The sequence below is a fragment of the Trachypithecus francoisi genome, unplaced genomic scaffold (assembly GCF_009764315.1).
Source record: "Trachypithecus francoisi isolate TF-2019V2 unplaced genomic scaffold, Tfra_2.0 Lachesis_group7, whole genome shotgun sequence".
Lineage (NCBI taxonomy): Eukaryota > Metazoa > Chordata > Mammalia > Primates > Cercopithecidae > Trachypithecus > Trachypithecus francoisi.
The window spans coordinates 10,874,591-10,893,275 of NW_022681472.1; the positions used below are offsets into that span (position 1 = coordinate 10,874,591).

The following is an 18,685-nucleotide window of genomic DNA, read 5'->3' on the forward strand; positions in this document are numbered from 1 at the left end:
AAAACCAATATGGCACATGTATACCTATGTAACAAACCGGCACATTATGCACATGTACCCTAGAACTTAAAGTATAATAAATAAATAAATAATAAAAATAAATTGCTGATTCATTAAAAACAACAAGAATAGAACACTCAGAGGAAAAAAATGAGGACGATATGGTGAAAGAAGCAGGAAATCTCGAGAGTGTGTAGAAAATTAAAAAGATTTCATATTGATGGAGGCGACTAGTCACACGTATTTACATTTTAAGTGGTACATAAGTGGAATGGTGGTCCACAATAGAGTGATACACTTCCCTTTCCTTCCTCCAGCCTCAGGCACAAACATATCACATAGCTGAAGTTTTGTAATTCCTTTGATTTTCTAAAAGCAAAATTAAAAGAAATCATCAGGATAACAACATGAGCCACGCTGAACCTTTTCCTAGTCTTCTCTTTGCTTTTGAGAGGTCATGGTCGGTCCATCTGAGGGACAGTGAGGGAATGTTTCCTTGAGGTTAGATGTCCAGCATGTGAGTCTCTAATATTTTCTTTTTCTTTTTTTTTTTTTTTTTTTTTTTTGCTGAGACAAAAAAAAAACAGTTTCACTCTGTCACCCAGGCTGGAGTGCAGCAGCTCAATCACAGCTCACTGTAGCCTCAAACTCCTGAGCTCAAGTGATCCTCCCACCTCAGCCTCATGTAGTGGGAATTACAGGCTCACACCACTTTGACCACTAACAGGTGAGTGTCTAACATTTTTAGGTCAAATTACAACTCTGCCATTTTCCAATATGTGACCTTGGGAAACTTGCTTATCCTCTGTAAAGCTCAGGTCTCTCTCATCTATAAAATGTGACTATGGACAGAACACAGTAGTTTTAATGTGAGGATTCAATAAGATCATACATGTTAAACTGTTGTCATGGTGCCTAGAACATCAAAACAGTCACAGGACGCTTAGGGTGTCACTTCACCAGCTGGAAACCTCCGTGGTCCACAGTGCCTGTGCTTGTTTCTTTGTTTTGCTTATTTGTTTGTTTGTTTTTTTACTTTAAGTTCTGGGATACATGTGCAGAATAGTTCTGGGATACATGTGCAGAATGTGCAGGTTTGTTACATAGGTATACATGTGCCATGGTGGTTTGCTGCACACATCAACCCGTCATCTACATTAGGTATTTCTCCGAATGCTATTCTTCCTCCAGTCCCCGACCTCTCGACAGTCCCAGTGTGTGATATTCCCCTCCCTGTGTCCATGTGTTCTCATTGTTCAACTCCCACTTATGAATGAGAACGTGCAGTGTTTGGTTTTCTGTTCTTGTGTTAGTTTGCTGAGAATAATGGTTTCCAGCTTCATCCGTATCCCTGCAAAGGACATGAACTCATCCTTTTTCATGGCTGCATAGTATTCCATGGTATATATGTGCCACATTTTCTTTATCCAATCTATCATTAATGGGCATTTGGGTTGGTTCCAAGTCTGTGCTATTGGGAACAGTGCCACAATAAACATACGTGTGCATGTGTCTTTATAGTAGAATGATTTATAATCCTTTGGGTATATACCCAGTAATGGGATTGCTGGGTCAAATGGTATTTCTTTTTTTTTTTTGAGATGGAGTTTTGCTCTTGCCCAGGCTGGAGTGCAGTGGCGCAATCTCAGCTCACTGCAACCTCCACCTCCCAGGTTCAAGCGATTCTCCTGCCTCAGCCTCCTGAGTAGCTGGGATTACAGGCATGCGCCACCACATCCGGCTATTTTGTATTTTTAGAACAGACAGGGTTCTCCATGTTGGTCAGGCTGGTCTCGACCTCCCAACCTCAGGTGATCCTCCTGCCTCAGCCTCTCAAAGTGCAGGGATTACAGGTGTGAATCACCATGCTCAGACTTCAAATGGTATTTCTAGTTCTAGATCCTTGAGGAATTGCCACACTGTCTTCTACAATGATTGAACTAATTTACACTCACACCAACAGCATAAAAGCGTTCCTATTTCTCCACATTCTCTCCAGCACCTGTTGTTTCCTGACTTTTTAATGACTGCCATTCTAACTGGTGTGAGATGGTATCTCATTGTGGTTTTGATTTGCGTTTCTCTAATGACCAGTGATGATGAGCATTTTTTCATGTTTGTTGGCTGCATCAATGTCTTCTTTTGAGAATTGTCTGTTCATATCCTTCACCCACTTTTTGATAGAGTTGTTTTTTTCTTGTAAATTTATTTAAGTTCTTTGTAGATTCTGGATATTAGCCCTTTGTCAGATGGATAGATTGCAAAAAGTTTCTCTCATTCTGTAGGTTGCCTGTTCACTCTGATGATAGTTTCTTTTGCTGTGCAGAAGCTCCTTAGTTTAATTAGATCCCACTTGTCTATTTTGGCTTTTGTTGCCATTGCTTTTGGTGTTTTAGTCATGAAGTCTTTGTCCATGCCTATGTCCTGAATGGTACTGCCTAGGTTTTCTTCCAGGTCTTTTACGGTTTTAGGTCTTACGTTTAAGTCTTTAATCCATCTTGAGTTACTTTTTGTATAAAGTTTAAGGAAGGGATCCAGTTTCAGTTTTCTACATATGGCTAGCCAGTTTTCCCAGCACCATTTATTAAATAGAGAATCTTTTCCCCATTGCTTCTTTTCATCAAGTTTGTCGAAGATCAGATGGTTGTAGATGTGTGGTGTTATTTCTGAGGCTCTGTTCTGTTCCCTTGATCTATATATCTGTTTTGGTACCAGTACTATGCTGTTTTGGTTGCTGTAGCCTTGTAGTATAGTTTGAAGGAAGGTAGCATGATGCTTTTGATTGTGTCCACTGGGCTTGTTCTGCCCATTCTGCCTGGCAGGCTGCGCTCAGCTCCTGCTACTGGCCTGGATCCCATGCCTGCCAAGGATGAGCCAGGCACAGAGTGGCAAGGGGTGTGTGAGGGAGCAAGTGCAGGTTCTAGCGACTGCACACAGCCAGGTGCACCTGCTGCAGTGGAGTGGACAGCTCCAGACTCTAGCTCAGGTACCAGCTGTGTGTAAGACTGCGGCTAGACCAGCTGTACCACAAGTGACTTCCACTGCAGGCACCAGGGAATGCTCTGGCACCCAAGAGCTCAGAGATGCCAGGAACTGCAGAGTCCCAAATAGAGTTTACAGTGTGTCAGAACTCAGTCTCAGGGAGCCCCAAGGTCTGGACCCCTAGAAGGGCCACAGCTCTTTTCTCCTTCTTGCCACCTGCAGCATTATCACTGGCCAGAGAATGATATTTTCTGTAAAGATTTGCCTCAGGAGGTGGGATCTGTGCCCATCAGGGTCCCAGCAAATGTCACACTCAAAAGGAGTAATGGAAGATAAATCAATGAAGGGTCTGTTTACCAGGGTGTGGGCAGAGTTAAGAGTAAACAAAGAAAACAAGTAAAGCACCTTCAGGCTTGTAGCAGAAATCATTACCACCTGGAGGCCTGAAGGGGCCAAGGGAAAAAGTGTCCCCACCTCTAAGAGAGGGTTGCCAGCAAGAGCTGTGGCCTAACAGAAATTCAGAGACTCATGGCTGGGCAAAGAGGAGCCAGGGGCGAGGCGGAATCAATCAGCTGACCTTCCTCCCCTACCACACCCCAATCTCCTGCTGATGCATTCTATTGGTCAATATGGTTAAAACTCCTCCAGAGGACAGGGAAAGGGAGTGGCTTTCCAGAGCAGAGTACAGGCAGTGAAGTGTAGAGTGCGAGACGAATGGAAGGTCTGGCAGAGATGCGGGCATTCTCCTTGACAGAAGACAGGCATCCTTCTTCACTAAAATAAGATGAGAGGAAAATGTCTGAGTAGAAACAGAGACATTCAAGGGTGGTAGGATAGGAAGCTGAGTGAGTTTAAACATGAGGAAGGGATGGAGGGGAACATCATAGAAGTTAAAGAGTTTGTATCAGTAAGACAGCATCCCCAAACTGCACCTAGTGTTGAAATGCCACAGCAGACTCACGGGGTGTTCAAGAAAAGCACAGTGACGCTGGGTATCTTTCAATCACTGCATGAATTGCAAGCTTGATATAGTTGACAGTTTCAATGTCAGATCATGCTATTACCTTTCAATGGCATTATGTCTTTGCAAGGCTGAGTTTTCTACAATTGTTGAGAAAGCAAGTGCCATAGGAAAATCAGTGAGAACAAGAAATGAGAGTGGGGCATCCAATAATATTCCAAGATCTGAGAATTCGTGTGTTGCCCAACAGGCACACACAACCTGTTGTGTTATTTCAGAATAAAATTAAAAATAGTAATTTTTTCCAATTAATACATAGTATTTTTTGAAATGGCTACTAAGTTGTTCAGGTATGAATACGTATTAAGTTGTTCAGACCTAACTATTTCATGAAAGGAATTGTTAGGTTTTTGTTTTTTTGGCCTAGGGGTTCCATGAAAACTTTATTGAGATGCTAATGATACTGTGAAATCAGCAAGTTTGGGAACCTCGGAACTAAGGTGTTTTCAACTACACTAAGGTAAAAAAAAGCTCTACTCTTTTCAACAAATGGTGCTAGGAAAATTGAATATCCATATGCAGAAGAATGAAGCTGAGCCTGCACTTAAACTATATGCAAAACTTAACTCAAAATGAATTGAAGATTTAAACGTGAGAGCTAAAACTATAAAACCCTTGGAAAAAAATCATTCGGAGAAAGCATCATGACATTGGAATTGGAATAATTTCTTGACTACAACACCAAATACAGAGGCAACACAAAGAAAAAAATATATAGGACTCCATTAAAATAAAAATTTGTGCATCAGGAGACACTAACAGACTAAAAAGGCAACCCAAAAGAGGGAGAGCATATTTGCAAATGATATATCTTTTAAGGAGCTAATATCTAGAATACATAAAGAACTCTCACAACTCACAACTCAACAACAACAACAAAGAACCAAACAATCCAACTCAAAAATGGGTAAAGGACTTGGATATTTCTCCAAAGATAGCCCTTAAGCACATGAACAGTGCTCAGCATCACTAGGCATTGGGGAAATGCAAATCAAAACCACATGTGATGGCGTCTTCAATCTTACTACTTCCATGTTAGCAGGCTATTATCCAAAAACAGAAAGTTAGAACTGTTGGAGAGGATATGGAGAAATTTGTGCATTGCTGGTGAGAAAGTGAAATGATGCAGCCACTATGGAAGATAATATAGTGGTTATTCAAAAAATTAAACAAATTCCAGCACTTTGGGAGTCCAAGGCAGGTGGATCACAAGGTCAGAAGTTCGAGACCAGCCTGACCAACACGGTGAAACCCTGTCTCTACTAAAAATATAAAAATTAGCCAGGCATGGTGGTGGGTGCCTGTAATCCCAGCTACTCAGAAGGCTGAGGCAAGAGAATCACTTGAACATGGGAGGCAGAGGTTGCAGTGTGCCAAGATCGTGCACTGCACTCCAGCCTGGGTGACAGAGTGAGACTCCTTCTCAAAAAAAAAAAAAAAACTTAAACATAGGGTTACCATGTGCTCCACCGATGACAATTCTAGGTATAGATACAAAAGAGTTGAAAACAGGGACTCAAAGAGATATCTGTACAGCAATGTTCATAGCAACATTATTCACAGTAGCCAAAAAGTGGAGGCAACCCAAGTGTCCATCAACAAGTAAATGGATAATCACAATGTTTTATGTATGTATATATATATATATATATATATATATAGGAATTGGCAATGATTTCAGTAATATAGTGGTGTATATATATACACACACACATACACAATGGACTATTATTCAGCCTTAAAAAGAAATAAAATTTGATGCATGCTACAACATGGATAAACCTTTAAAGCATTATGATAAGTAAAATAAGTCAGACACAAAAGAACAAATGTTGCATGATTACACTTACATGAGACACCTAGAGCAGTCAAATTCATGGAGACAGAAAGTAGAATGATGGTTACTAGGAGCTGAGGGGAGGGAGGAATGTAGAGTCATTAATTAATGGATAGGATTCCATTTGAGATGATGGAAATGTTCTGGGGATGGATAGTGGTGATGATTGCACAATGTGAATGTACTTAATGCCACTCACCTGTACTCTTAAAATGGGTTTAAAATGGTAAATTGCCTACAAAATATATTTTACCACAATCTAAAAAAACTTTTAAAAAGATCATAGCATATGCAACTTGGCAACTATCACAGTAATAATTGATTCAGAAAAGAATCATCAATAGATGCTAATACTCATGGATAAAAGCTTAATTAAGAACAGAAAGTACAGTATCAAAAGTGTCTCCCTACAGAATAATAACTTATAAAGGACAAAATAGTGACTTTACAGTGGACAAACCAGGCAGACACTCTCTCAACTAAGTGATCAAAGTTAGCCTCACTAGTAATGGAAGAAATGAACCCTCTGTTCCTCTGGATATGCTGCACTGAGAAAAACACAACAGAACTCCACATCACTGATACTTTTGCCAAAAAGCATAACCTGAATCTCATTATGAGGAAATAATCAACGACTTATAAACCACAATAATAAGTAAAAAGAAAACCTTTACTCAACTGGCTTACTATAGCATGGCTAATTTCTTCTTTTACGGTGAGATAGGATGACTCTAGGTTTATCTGATTTAGCATTTCATCATTTGTTTTTGTTTCTGTACATTTTTTGCTCTGCCATCTTTTGCTTCTCAGGTTAACTCCCATGATTGCAAGATGGTGGCCGTGGTTCCAATGTTATGTCCAGACGTAACAATGGGCATGGGAGACAATAAGATATTTTTCATATTTATCACTTTTAATCAGTGAAGAAACCTTTTCCTAAAAGCCTGCAATATAGGCACTAATGTGGTTTGGCTGTGCCCCCACCCAAATCTCATCTCACATGTTATGGGAGGGACCCTGTGGGAGCAAATCTTTCCTGTGCTGTTCTCATGGTAGTGAATACATCTCATGAGATGTAATGGTTTTATAAGGGGGAGTTTTCGTGCACAAGCTTTCTCTTTTCCTGGTGCCATCCATGTTAAGATGTGACTTGCTCTTCCTTGCCTTCTGCCATAATTGTGAGGCATCCACAGCCACATGGAACTGTAAGTCCATTAAACTTCTTTCTTTTGTAAATTGCCCAGTCTCAGGTACGTCTTTACCAGCAGCATGAAAACAAAATAATACAGTAAATTGGTACCAGTACAGTGGGGCGCTGCTGTAAAGATAACCGAAAATGTGGAGGCAATTTGGAACTGGGTAACAGGCAGAGGTTGGAACAGTTTGAAGGGCTCAGAAAAAGACAGGAAAGTGTGGGAAAGTTTGGAATTCCCTAGAGACTTGCTAAATAGCTTTGACCAAAATGCTGACAATGAGATGGACAATGAAATCCAGGCTGAAGTCGTCTCAGATGGAGATGAGGAACTTGTTGGGAACTGGAGTAAAGGTGACTCTTGTTATGTTTTAGTAAAGAGATTGGAAGCATTTTGCCCCTGCCCTAGAGACTTGTGGAACTTTGAACTTGAGAGGATATCTGGTGGAAGAAATTTCTAAGCAGCAAAGCATTCAAGAGGTGACTCAGGTGCTGTAATGGCATTCCATTTTAAAAGGGAAACAGAGCATCATAGTTTGGAAAATTTGCAGCCTGACAATGCAATAGAAAAGAAAATACAATTTTCTGAGGAGAAATTCAAGCTGGCTGTAGAAATTGGCATAAGTAACAAGGAGCTGAATGTTATTCATCAAGAAAATGGGGAAAATGTCTCCAGGGCAAGTCAGAGACCTTTGCAGCAACCCCTCACATCACAGGCCCAGAGACCTAGGAGGAAAAAATGGATTCATGGGCTGGGCCCAGAGTTCTTCTGCTGTGTTCAGTCTAGAGACTTGGTGACCTGCATCCCAACCACTCCAGTGACTAAAAGAGGCCAAGGTACAGCTTAGGCTGTTGCTTCATAGGGTGAAAGCCCCAATCCTTGGCAGCTTCCATGTGGTGTTGAGCCTGTGGGTGCACAGAAGTCATGAATTGAGGTTTGGGAACCTCCACCTAGATCTCAGAGGATGTATAGAAACACCTGCATGCCCAGGCAGAATTTGCTACAGGGGCAGGGCCCTCACGGAGAACTTCTGCTATGGCAGTGCAGAAGGGAAATGTGAGGTCAGAGCCCTGACAAAGAGTCCCTACTTGAGCACTGTCTAGTGGAGCTTTGAGAAGAGGACCACTGTCATCTAGACCCCAAAATGGTAGATCCACTGACAGCTTGTACCCTGCACCTGGAAAAGCCACAAACACCACCAGCCCATGAAAGCAGCCAGGAGGGGGGCTATTGCCTGCAAAGCCACAGGGGTGGAGCTGCCCAAGGCTATGAGGGCCCACCTATTACATTAGTATGACCTGGATGTGAGATATGTAGTCAAAGGAGATCATTTTGAAGTTTTAAGATTTTTTTTTTTTTTTTTTTTTTGAGACGGAGTCTCACTCTGTCGCCCAGGCTGGAGTGCAGTGGCCGGATCTCAGCTCACTGCAAGCTCCGCCTCCCGGGTTTACGCCATTCTCCTGCCTCAGCCTCCTGAGTAGCTGGGACTACAGGCACCCGCCACCTCGCCCGGCTAGTTTTTTGTATTTTTTAGTAGAGACGGGGTTTCACCGGGTTAGCCAGGATGGTCTCGATCTCCTGACCTTGTGATCCGCCCATCTCAGCCTCCCAAAGTGCTGGGATTACAGGCTTGAGCCACTGTGCCCGGCCTGGAGTTTTAAGATTTGACTGCCCCACTGGATTTTGGACTTGCATGGGGCCTGTAGCCCCTTTGTTTTGGCCAATTTCTCCCCATTTGGAACAAAAACATTTATACAATGCCTATACCCCCATTGTATCTAGGAAGTAACTAACTTGATTTTGATTTTACAGGCTCATAGGCAGAAAGGATTTGCCTTGTCTCAGATGAGACTTTGGACTGTGAGTTAATGCTGAAATGAGTTAAGTCTTTGTGGGACTGTTGAGAAGGCATGATTGGTTTTGAAATATGATGAAATTAGACTTAGGAGGGGCCGGGGCAGAATGATGTGGTTTGGCTGTGTCCCCACCCAAAGAAAATCTTGAATTCCCACATGTGAGAGGGACATGGTGGGAAGTAATTGAATCATGCGGGCAGGTCTTTCTCGTGCTGTTCTCTTGATAGTGACTACATCTCATGAAATCGGACGGTTTTATAACGGGGAGTTTCCCTGCACATACTCTCTTCCCTTGTCTGCTGTCATGTGAGACATCCCTTTCCCCTTCTGCCATGATTGGGAGGTCTCCCCAGCCATGCGAAACTATAAGTCCATTAAACCTCTTTCTTTTGTAAATCGCCCACTCTCAGGTATATCTTTATCAGCAGCGTGAAAACAGGCTAATACAGGTACCCTCCTGGGACTTCGGCAAAAACAATCACATGCGAACTCCTAAACAAATCACTAGGGAAGAGAAAGAGATTGCCAGGACTAGCCCTGGAGTACTCAGGAGCTCCCTGCAAGCCATGGAGAAGGATGAACACCCAAACCAAAGTGTGGCTCTTCAACAAAGAAGATGAACAAAAGACCTCCATTGTTAAGGCCAGCTGCAACAGGGAATGTGAGATGATTTAGTTACATGGACGTTGTAGGGAACTGCTATAGTTTTAATGTGTCCCCCACATTAGGTTTCATGTATTGAAACTTAATCTCTAATGTAACAATGTTAAAAGGTGAAATTAAGAGGTGATTAATGGTCTTAATATGAATGGATTCTGTTATTATGGGTGTGAACTTATAATCTCAGAAGTGGGTTCCTGATGAAAGTATGGGTTTGGGCCCCTTCCCCTGTCCCTCTCACATGCACTCTCTTGCCCTTCCACCTTCTGCCATGAAATGACATACCACAAGGTCCCTTACCAGATGCCAGCACCATGCTCTTGGACTTTCCAAGCTCCAGAACCTTGAGCCAAAAAACCCCTGCTATTGTTTATAAATTACCCAGTCAGTGGTAGTCTTTTATTGCAGCAGAAAACAGACTAAGAAAGGGACCTAGAGTCACAGTGAGGGGAGGGCTAAGGTGGAGCAATTACATCTAGGGGTCAGAGATGGCAGCAGCAAGGACACATGAAGGATGCCGTTAGTGCAGGGAGGAACCTGAAAGAAATTTTGGGTTTTTCTTTCTGTTCAGATGATTATAACAGCATCAAACTGGAAAAAAAAATGTGGCAAGATGAAGTGTATAAATATTCTTGTAATGCATCTATTTTATGAAAACTAAAGACATCTTCAATTTAGTAAGTGGGAAAGGGAAATGAGAGAATTTATTTTCAAATAGTGTGACTTGGGTGGATGAGAGAAAATAAAGATTTTCCAGAAGACTATGGATGGAATGTGGCTTTTATGTAGTAAACACTCCCTTGGAATTACAATCCCCCTGTCTAGCATATTATATATAGTGCTTTATCACTTTGAGTCTCAAGAAACGTAATCAATACCACTGTTGCCTAAATTGAAGTCCAATTATTCTTTTTCAGTCTTGAACACACGTGAACTACAACTGTTTAGCATCTGCTTATTTCCAGAAGTTATTTCACACAGATTTCACAAAATCTATTTAATTGTATCCTGGAACACTTAGAGGACACCTCTTTATGGCATTTCATGAAGGCAGTACTAATCAATAAAAATGAACAATTCCTAGATGTTACTTGCAAAAAAAATCAATACAATACATTTTACAGAGAGGTTCTTTTGTTATATCTATATTCTAGATTCAGTGTAGTCTTTAACATTGATCATTAAAAAAATCAAGTTCTCTACTGATTTGTCAACAGAGAAAAGCATTTCTGAACTGATTCTAATTTCCTAGCTAGTAGGGGCTTGTTGCTTGGGATTTAAATACATTTGGGCATTTTTATGAATCAACTAAATTGCTTTTTAATATAAATTCATCAAAATATTTCTGTCACAGAATATTTCTTAATTTTTTAATACACTTTAATTTGTTTATCCATTTATCCAACAAATATTTATAACTTCACATGTATTATGGAAGGAACCAAGGGCACAATGGTCAGTGATTCAAAAGAATGCCAGTATTAACAATATAGAATGTACTCAGTGTATATGCCAGGCACTGTGCCAAGTGTGTAACAACAGTTTTTCATATGTTCACCCTATCTGGTGGTTAATATTACCATCATCTCCAATGTACAGACAGGGAAACTGGGACTTAAAAGAGGTGAATGAGATAAGTTATCTAAGCTATTACAGCTAAGAAATGGAAGGGGCAAGAGGCAAGACCCAAGCCCAGTTTGGCTCTCTCTAGAACCCAAGCTCTTAATCCACAGTGCTAGAGTGCTTCTGGCAGATCATGTGTGTTAAGGAATCACAAATGTGATAAATGAGAGAGGATAGAAGGCATCCATCCTTGCAGGAGAATAAAGAAGACCCTCATGCATGTGACATTTTAGCTGAATGGGAGTAGGCCAAGAAAACCTGGAGGGGTTGAGGGGATTGTACAACTAAGCAGAGGAAAAGTATGTGCAAGGTGCAGAGAAACTAAGGGGAAAACATTTTGTATGGCTGAAACCTACTGATGAAAGGAGAGTGAAGGGCAAGTAGTAAGACTCAGGCTTAACATGCAAACTTCGTTAATGTTAGGCCATTCTTGCATTGCTATAAAGGAACACCTGAGACGGGGTAATTCATAAAGAAAAGAGGTTTAATTGGCTTACAGTTCTGCAGGCTGCATAAGCATGGTGCCGAAATCTGCTCAGCTTCTGGGGAGGCCTCGGGGAGCTTTTACTCATGGCAGAAGGCGAAGTGTGAGCAGGCATGTCACATAGCCAGAGCAGGAGCAAGAAAAAGGAGAGGGGAAGATGCCAAACATTTTTAAACAATCAGCTCTCATGAGAACTCACTATCACAAAGAAAGCACCAAATGGATGGTCCTAAACCACTCATGAGAAATCCACCCCCATAATGCAGTCACCTCCTACCAGGCCCCTCCTTCAGCATTGAAGATTATATTTCAATATGACATTTGGGGGAGACAAATATCCCAACTATATTTGTTAGTAATAATAGACTTCATTCTAAATGCAAAGGCACACAATCACACCATCTAGATACCACTTTCCTCTATTCTATTGTCTTGCATATTTTTTGACATTTTCTTTTTTTTTTTTTTTTTTTTTGAGACGGAGTCTGGCTCTGTCGCCCCGGCTGGAGTGCAGTGGCCGGATCTCAGCTCACTGCAAGCTCCGCCTCCCAGGTTTACGCCATTCTCCTGCCTCAGCCTCCCGTGTAGCTGGGACTACAAGCGCCCGCCACCTCGCCCGGCTAGTTTTTTGTATTTTTTAGTAGAGACGGGGTTTCGCCGTGTTAGCCAGGATGGTCTCGATCTCCTGACCTCGTGATCCACCCGTCTCGGCCTCCCAAAGTGCTGGGATTACAGGCTTGAGCCACCGCGCCCGGCCTTTTTTGACATTTTCATTAAATTTTTCAGTTTTTTAAATTATAAATGGAATACATGTAAAATAATTTTCTTTAATATTTAATGTATCAAATTCAAAAGAGACATGACTTGGGTTACCGGACTGTTTTTTTGGTTAAAATGTCTTAATGAATTTTTTTTTTTTTTTTTTAAGACAGTCTCACTCTGTAGCTCAGGCTGGAGTGCAGTGGCTCACTGCAACCTCCACCTCCTAGGTTCAAGCATTTCTCCTCTCAGCCTCCCGAGTAGCTGGGACTACAGGCACACACCACCATACCCCACTAAATTTTTTGTATTTTTAGTAGAGACAGGGTCTTACCATGTTGGCCACGCTAGTCTCAAACTCCTGACCTCAAGTGATCCACCAGCCTTGGCCTCCCAAAGTGCTGGGATTACAGTCATGAGCCACCGTGCCCAGGCTCCTTTAGTGATTTCTAATCATTCTTCTTGATTAAGGACTTTCATTGGGAAAGTATGTTTTCACTGGCTTTGCAGATGTATTTGAGTAGGAAGAGGATCCTAGTGTTTTCAGCTACTTGAAAGGCATAGACATTATCATCAGTGGACACCGTGTTTTGGGAGTTTGGATTTTTTTTTTAAGTTGGGATTCTTACTTTGTTGACCAAGCTGGAGTACAGTAGCATGATCCCAGCTCACCACAGCCTCAAATTCCTGGGCTGAAGTGATCCTCTCCTGCATCAGCCTCCCCAATAGCTAGGACTATAGGCATGCACCACCATGCCCAGCTGATTTTTTTTTTTGGGGGGGACATGGGGTCTCACTATATTGCCCATACTGGTCTCAAACTCCTGGCCTCAAGCAATCCTCATGCCTTAGTCTCCCAAAGCACTGAGATTACAGGTATGAGCCACCATGGCCTGACACTTTATTTTACTATCTACACTTTGATAACTGGCTAGCAGGTAGGGCCCCAGCTCCTGGAAGGGACACTGAGACCAATAGTCTGTCTATCTTTGCAATTCAGAACTTGTCCTTCCACTTTCAAGAGGTAGCTCCTTGACAGCACTTGCTTCTAATAGAGATCTGTTGCATCAAAATTAAAATTCTAATACAGACACAGGAGCACACTTTTGCATCAGTTGAAAGCAATCAGCAATGGAGAATATCTGCAGCTTCTTCACGGGTATTTGCAGTTCCCCAGATCTCTGAACTTTGAGGAAACAATGGTGGTTCTTGAATCTACTAAAGCAGCCACTCTACATAATTTTCAGGTTTTTCTTAAGTTTCATTTTATATATTACTAAGGTGTTTTTCTTTACTTGTGAAAAAGTATGCCTTGATCTCTTAAAATGTTAGCATGCTGGTGGAAAAACCACATATGAACAATGATGCCTTTGATGTTATATTGACACCATTCTTCTATTTGCCAATTGCACATGAGCCAATATACCTTGAGGAAACACACATGGTGGTAGTGTAGGCTGTGCTGATTAAAATCTTATAAAATAAACCAGGTGCGGTAGCTCATGCCTGTAGTGCCAGCTACCCCAGAGGCTGAAGTGGGTGACTACTTGAGCTCAGGAATTAGAAACCAGCCTAGGCAACACATAGCAAGACCCTGTCCCTGAAGAACAAAATGTATACAATAATTAAGCAGCCATTTTACAGAATATGAAACCTTATATAACACATGAGTTGAACTAGTTTGATTTGTGACAGACAACCCCAAATAACAGTGGCTTCAAAACATTAGAAGTTTATCTTTCTTTCACTTCAAAGAAGCACATGCCTTGGACCCTTCAATCTCGATGCATTGCTGCCCCAAGTCAGGCCACGCACGGTTCCTGCCACAGCTCACGGTCCCGATTACATTGTAGTCCAGACTTCAAGAAGGAGGGCAGGCAGAAGGCAGTTGCCCTCTCTTTAAAGACTTTCTGGAATTTTGCACACAAGACTTTATCTTACATTTCAGTGGCCAATACTTACTGATATAACCACATCCAATTGCAAGAGAGGCTGGTGGCAATGTGCCCAGCTAAAAATTAAGCTTCCTACTACTGAGGAGGAAGAAAGGACATTGGGATGCAAAAAGCACCCCTTGCCCCAGCCACCTTGATGAAAGCACAAAGTGAGAACACTTAACTAGATGACTGTGGGCTTGCAACCTGAGCCTAGCTCTCAGACTAAAGGAGGCGGGGTTGAAGATGTGGAAATGTTGAGGAAGGGAATCCTTGGAAATAAGAGGTTTTGCTTGCCCTGGGAAGCATGATAAACTAAGGCACACAATCCGCTACAACTCTAGCCTGAGTGAAACTGAACATGGAAGGGAAATGAAGTCCAGTTCTTAATTCAGAACCCAGAGGTTTGCAGGCAAAGTCAGTTCCCAAGAGGCCCTTGAGAAAGTTGAGATGAATGAGGGAATTGTTATCAATAGAGCCATGGGAAATTTTAAGAGGACAAGATTGGGCCCTGCAAAGGAGGCATGTCCTGAGAGCAGGAGAACACTCAGCAGGAGCCCAGACCAAGCTGAGTCATTTCCACAAATCAAGAGGTACACACAGCACTGGGTGGGTTAGGTCCCTGCCCCAACCCCAGAGATGTACTTGGATTTTATAATGGAAGAAAAAGGAAAAATAGAAGTCTCTAGGGCAAGTTTTTTTGTTTGTTTGTTTGTTTTTATTTTGATTAGAACAAATTCTTCCTTTTAAGTCCTATTAGTAGATTTCTAAAATACAAAAGTGAATACTGCCCTTTGTGATGAATGAGTCCAAAGGTAGGGAAAGAAAACTATTGATTATCCCTGCACCTCACCCTGTATGAGCCTCCGAGGTATGCGGTTAGCTGCCTGGCATGCAAACACCTTTCCCTCCCTCTCCTCACACGTATACAAGCATATGCAAATATATATGCATGTAGATGGAACTGTTGTCTTCTGGAGTTTCTTGGGGGTATGTTTTGTTTTACAAAAATAGGATTTGATTGTAAATATTGTCTTGAAACCTGCTTTAGAAAACGTATCTTGAACACCCACCCAAATGAATGAATACAGAGCTGATTTATCGTTTCTAATACGTAATGTTCCATAATATATTTACCCTTTAATTTATTACTGGTGGACAGTCAGGAACTCATTCCATAGTTAACTACATTAGGACATCTCTTTTCAACAAAAGAGGCCTGCAGATAAACTCCAAGTACTAAGTTAGTACGTGAACCTGAGAAACATTAAAAATCTCCATGTACCCCTTAGTTTGGAAGTCATAAGAGGCTCCAGTATTCCACTGAGAATCTGAGAACAGAAAAATACAGGTTGGTACAAAAGCAACTGCAGTTTTTGCCTTTACTTTTAATGACAAAAACCACAATTACTTTTGGACCAACATACACTATCAAAGCATCAAAGGATGTGAAAGTATTAATTATATAACAGTAAACTGTTTAAAAATTTTGAACTGTGAGAACATCAACCAAATGCCAAAGAGGATAGCACATTGCTGTCAATCTTTTCATGGAACTAAACATCAGTTTAATTAAAATGATAATTGGCCGAGAGTGGCTCATGCTTGTAGTCCCAGCACTTTGGGAGGTCGAGGCAGGAAGATCATTTGAGACCACCCTAGACAACATAGCAAGACCCCATCGCTAATTTAAAATAAAATAAGATGACAATTCTGCTTTTAGTCTGCATAGAAATCTTTGTGTTTTAACCAAGAAGAGAAAAATCACCCAAAAGCCATGTCTCCAGGACAGAAATTTAAAAGATACATCTAAAAATCACCAGACATTGGCCAGGCTTGGGGGCTCATGCCTGTAATCCTAGCACTTTGGGAGGCTGAAGCTGGCGGATCACTTGAGGTCAGGAGTTTGAGACCAGCCTGCCCAGTATGGTAAAATCTGTCTCTACTAAAAATACAAAAAGTAGCCAAGTGTGGTGGAAGACACCTATAATCCCAGCTACTTGGGAGGCTGAGGCAGGAGAATCACTTGAACCCAGGAGGCAAAGGTTGCAGTAAGTCAAGATCACGCCACTGCACTCCAGCCTGGGTGACAGAACAAGACTCTGTCTCAAAAAAAACAAAACAAAACAAAAAATCACTAGACATTTCTATAAATAAGTAATAAGCCTTTGCTACCTGGGGCTCTTATGACTCATGACCTAAGGTTGTGCGGTGCTGTAGGTGTGTCAGGTTCTCTTAATGAAGCTCATTCATAACCATCTCCCTCCAGTCCAGTGGGTGCCACACTGACCAGCAGCTAGACCTTCCCTTGTAGTATCAGGCCCTGTTCCAAGGCCTGGACAACCTTCTCCAGTAGCCTGATAATGCTTATACAGCTTAATTTTAAACACTCAAAATCAGTGAGGATCCCAGTGCATTGAAAACAGACAACACCTGTGAAGCACTCATCCCATGCCAGGCACTGCTTCAAAGCACAGTACATGTCTTCCTTTTTGAAATCCTCACAACAGTTCTATAAAGTCTTGTTAAGTGTCTATTATGTGCCAAAGCATTTCTATATGCATGGAGGATGCGATGAAAATTTAGAGAGTCACAGTTCTGAAGAGGTTTATATTCTACTTAAGAAGCCAAGATCAAAGAACAAAACAAAAACAGAGCAGGACAAGCTGGCACAATATTTAATTAAATGATGTTATGAGGGCTAAATGTGCAAGAGGAGATTAGAAAAATGAAAGCTTCGAAGGGCTAGAGTTGTCTTTTCAGTATGAAATGTCTATAAATTCTGTTGTGGACAGAATTAAATGATTTTGTTAAAGATCCATTATTCCTCATTTAATGTTTCAGTTTAGACTTTTAAAATGAAGCAAGAAATGCTAGAATGCTAAACTTATTAAGAAAAAGCATAACTATTGTATAGATGATTCTTAGCATACCTTTTGATTAGCCCGCGCGAATCTGCTGACCTGCTTTCCTTTCCCGATAAGAATGTGACGAGGATTGGGAAAGCACACGTTTACTTCAGTCCTCCAGTTGCTGGTGCCCATATGGGACTGTCTGTCCGTATTCCAACCAGTTAACAGTCATTTGTATTACTCTTGATCCATTTAAGAGTTAACAGTCATTTATATTATTCCTAATCCATTTAAGTTCAGTATCCCAACTTACTCCATGCCTCTGAACTTAGTGCCAGAAGTATAGCTTTATAAATCCTTGCTGTTCAGATTTATCAATTTATAAATTCACAGCACCAAAGCCATATATTGTGGAAGACTGACTTTGTCTGGAATCTCTGTTAGGAGTAAAAGGCAAGCTCTCTCTTTTTTCTCTGTATTTCCAGATGGATTTGATATGGAAGTGAGCTTCACACTGGTCCATCAAGCAGTTGTGGACCAGAGTAAATTCACTGGGAGGTGTTGGTCTAAAATCTTCCTCTTGCTTTTTGGCTCATCTAGGTATTAAGTTATTTAAGAAGGCAGAGGCTGGCACTAATTACATAAGCGTGTTTTTAGAAAAGTTATTTTCTTCATAACTTTAAAAGCAGGGTCTCTTTTAATAAAGAAAGCCAAAATTCTGAGATATTTGAGGAGATTTACTCAGAAAACTGATGAGCATGGATTTGCCTGTTCCTCATAAAACCTACTCTTTTCTATAAAGCAATGCATTTAGATCCTCTACAAAGCAGAATCTGAGGTGAGGATTAAGGTGCTAATACTTTCTTTGAGAAATGCAAGCCCAGGGCAGTCAGTGAGGGTGAAGTAAAAAGAAGTGTGAGGCAAGTGAAGCTGAACCACAGTGTGATGGAGTGTGTTAGTGGCACTGCAGGGGCTACTGCTTCCATTCAGTGTCAGAGAAACACTGCAGGCTGCTCCACAGCACATTCATTCATCACACATGATTTTCCAGAAGGTTGCAGAAAGGAACTGCATTTTAGTTCACAGCAGAGAGAAAGGAGGGGAATGTGGGCACCAGCTTCCACTCATCTCTTGTTTTGCCATTGCCAACATTCAACATTATAGGATTCTTCACAAGGGTGGTGAAATGAAGAATCCTATAACACAGAACAGGTGCACAAGGACAGTAATGTCAGAAGCAGATTGCTTGGCTTCCCATGTTCCCTTGCTTACTGCACATTTTCTAAGTGCAGGTATCTAGACTTTCCGTTGATTATGCAAGCTATCCAAAGTCCTTACGAGAAGTCTTCTGCTTATGTTAACTAGAATTGGTTTCTGTTGTTTGCAACCAAGAACCCAGACAGATTTGGCATACTTAAGGAAAAAAGCAAACCCAGGAGGAAGTAACGGAATTCAAAAAAGAGTAGTAACAAAAATAATATGTT

General features: G+C 41.4%; 1 protein-coding gene across 5 annotated transcripts in view; it reads right to left on the minus strand.

Annotated features, from left to right (window-relative positions):
• Positions 1 to 18,685, minus strand: part of LOC117079653 (zinc finger protein 484-like) — a 71,682-nt gene that overhangs the window by 21,494 nt on the left and 31,503 nt on the right. Inside the window, exon 8 of one of the 5 annotated variants that reach the window (XR_004435525.1) lies at positions 17,283 to 17,403. The exons of the other annotated variants lie outside the window; for them this stretch is intronic. The gene's annotated coding sequence lies outside the window, so the exon portion shown is untranslated. The remainder of the gene's footprint in view (positions 1 to 17,282; positions 17,404 to 18,685) is intronic. 5 annotated transcript variants of the gene reach the window in all.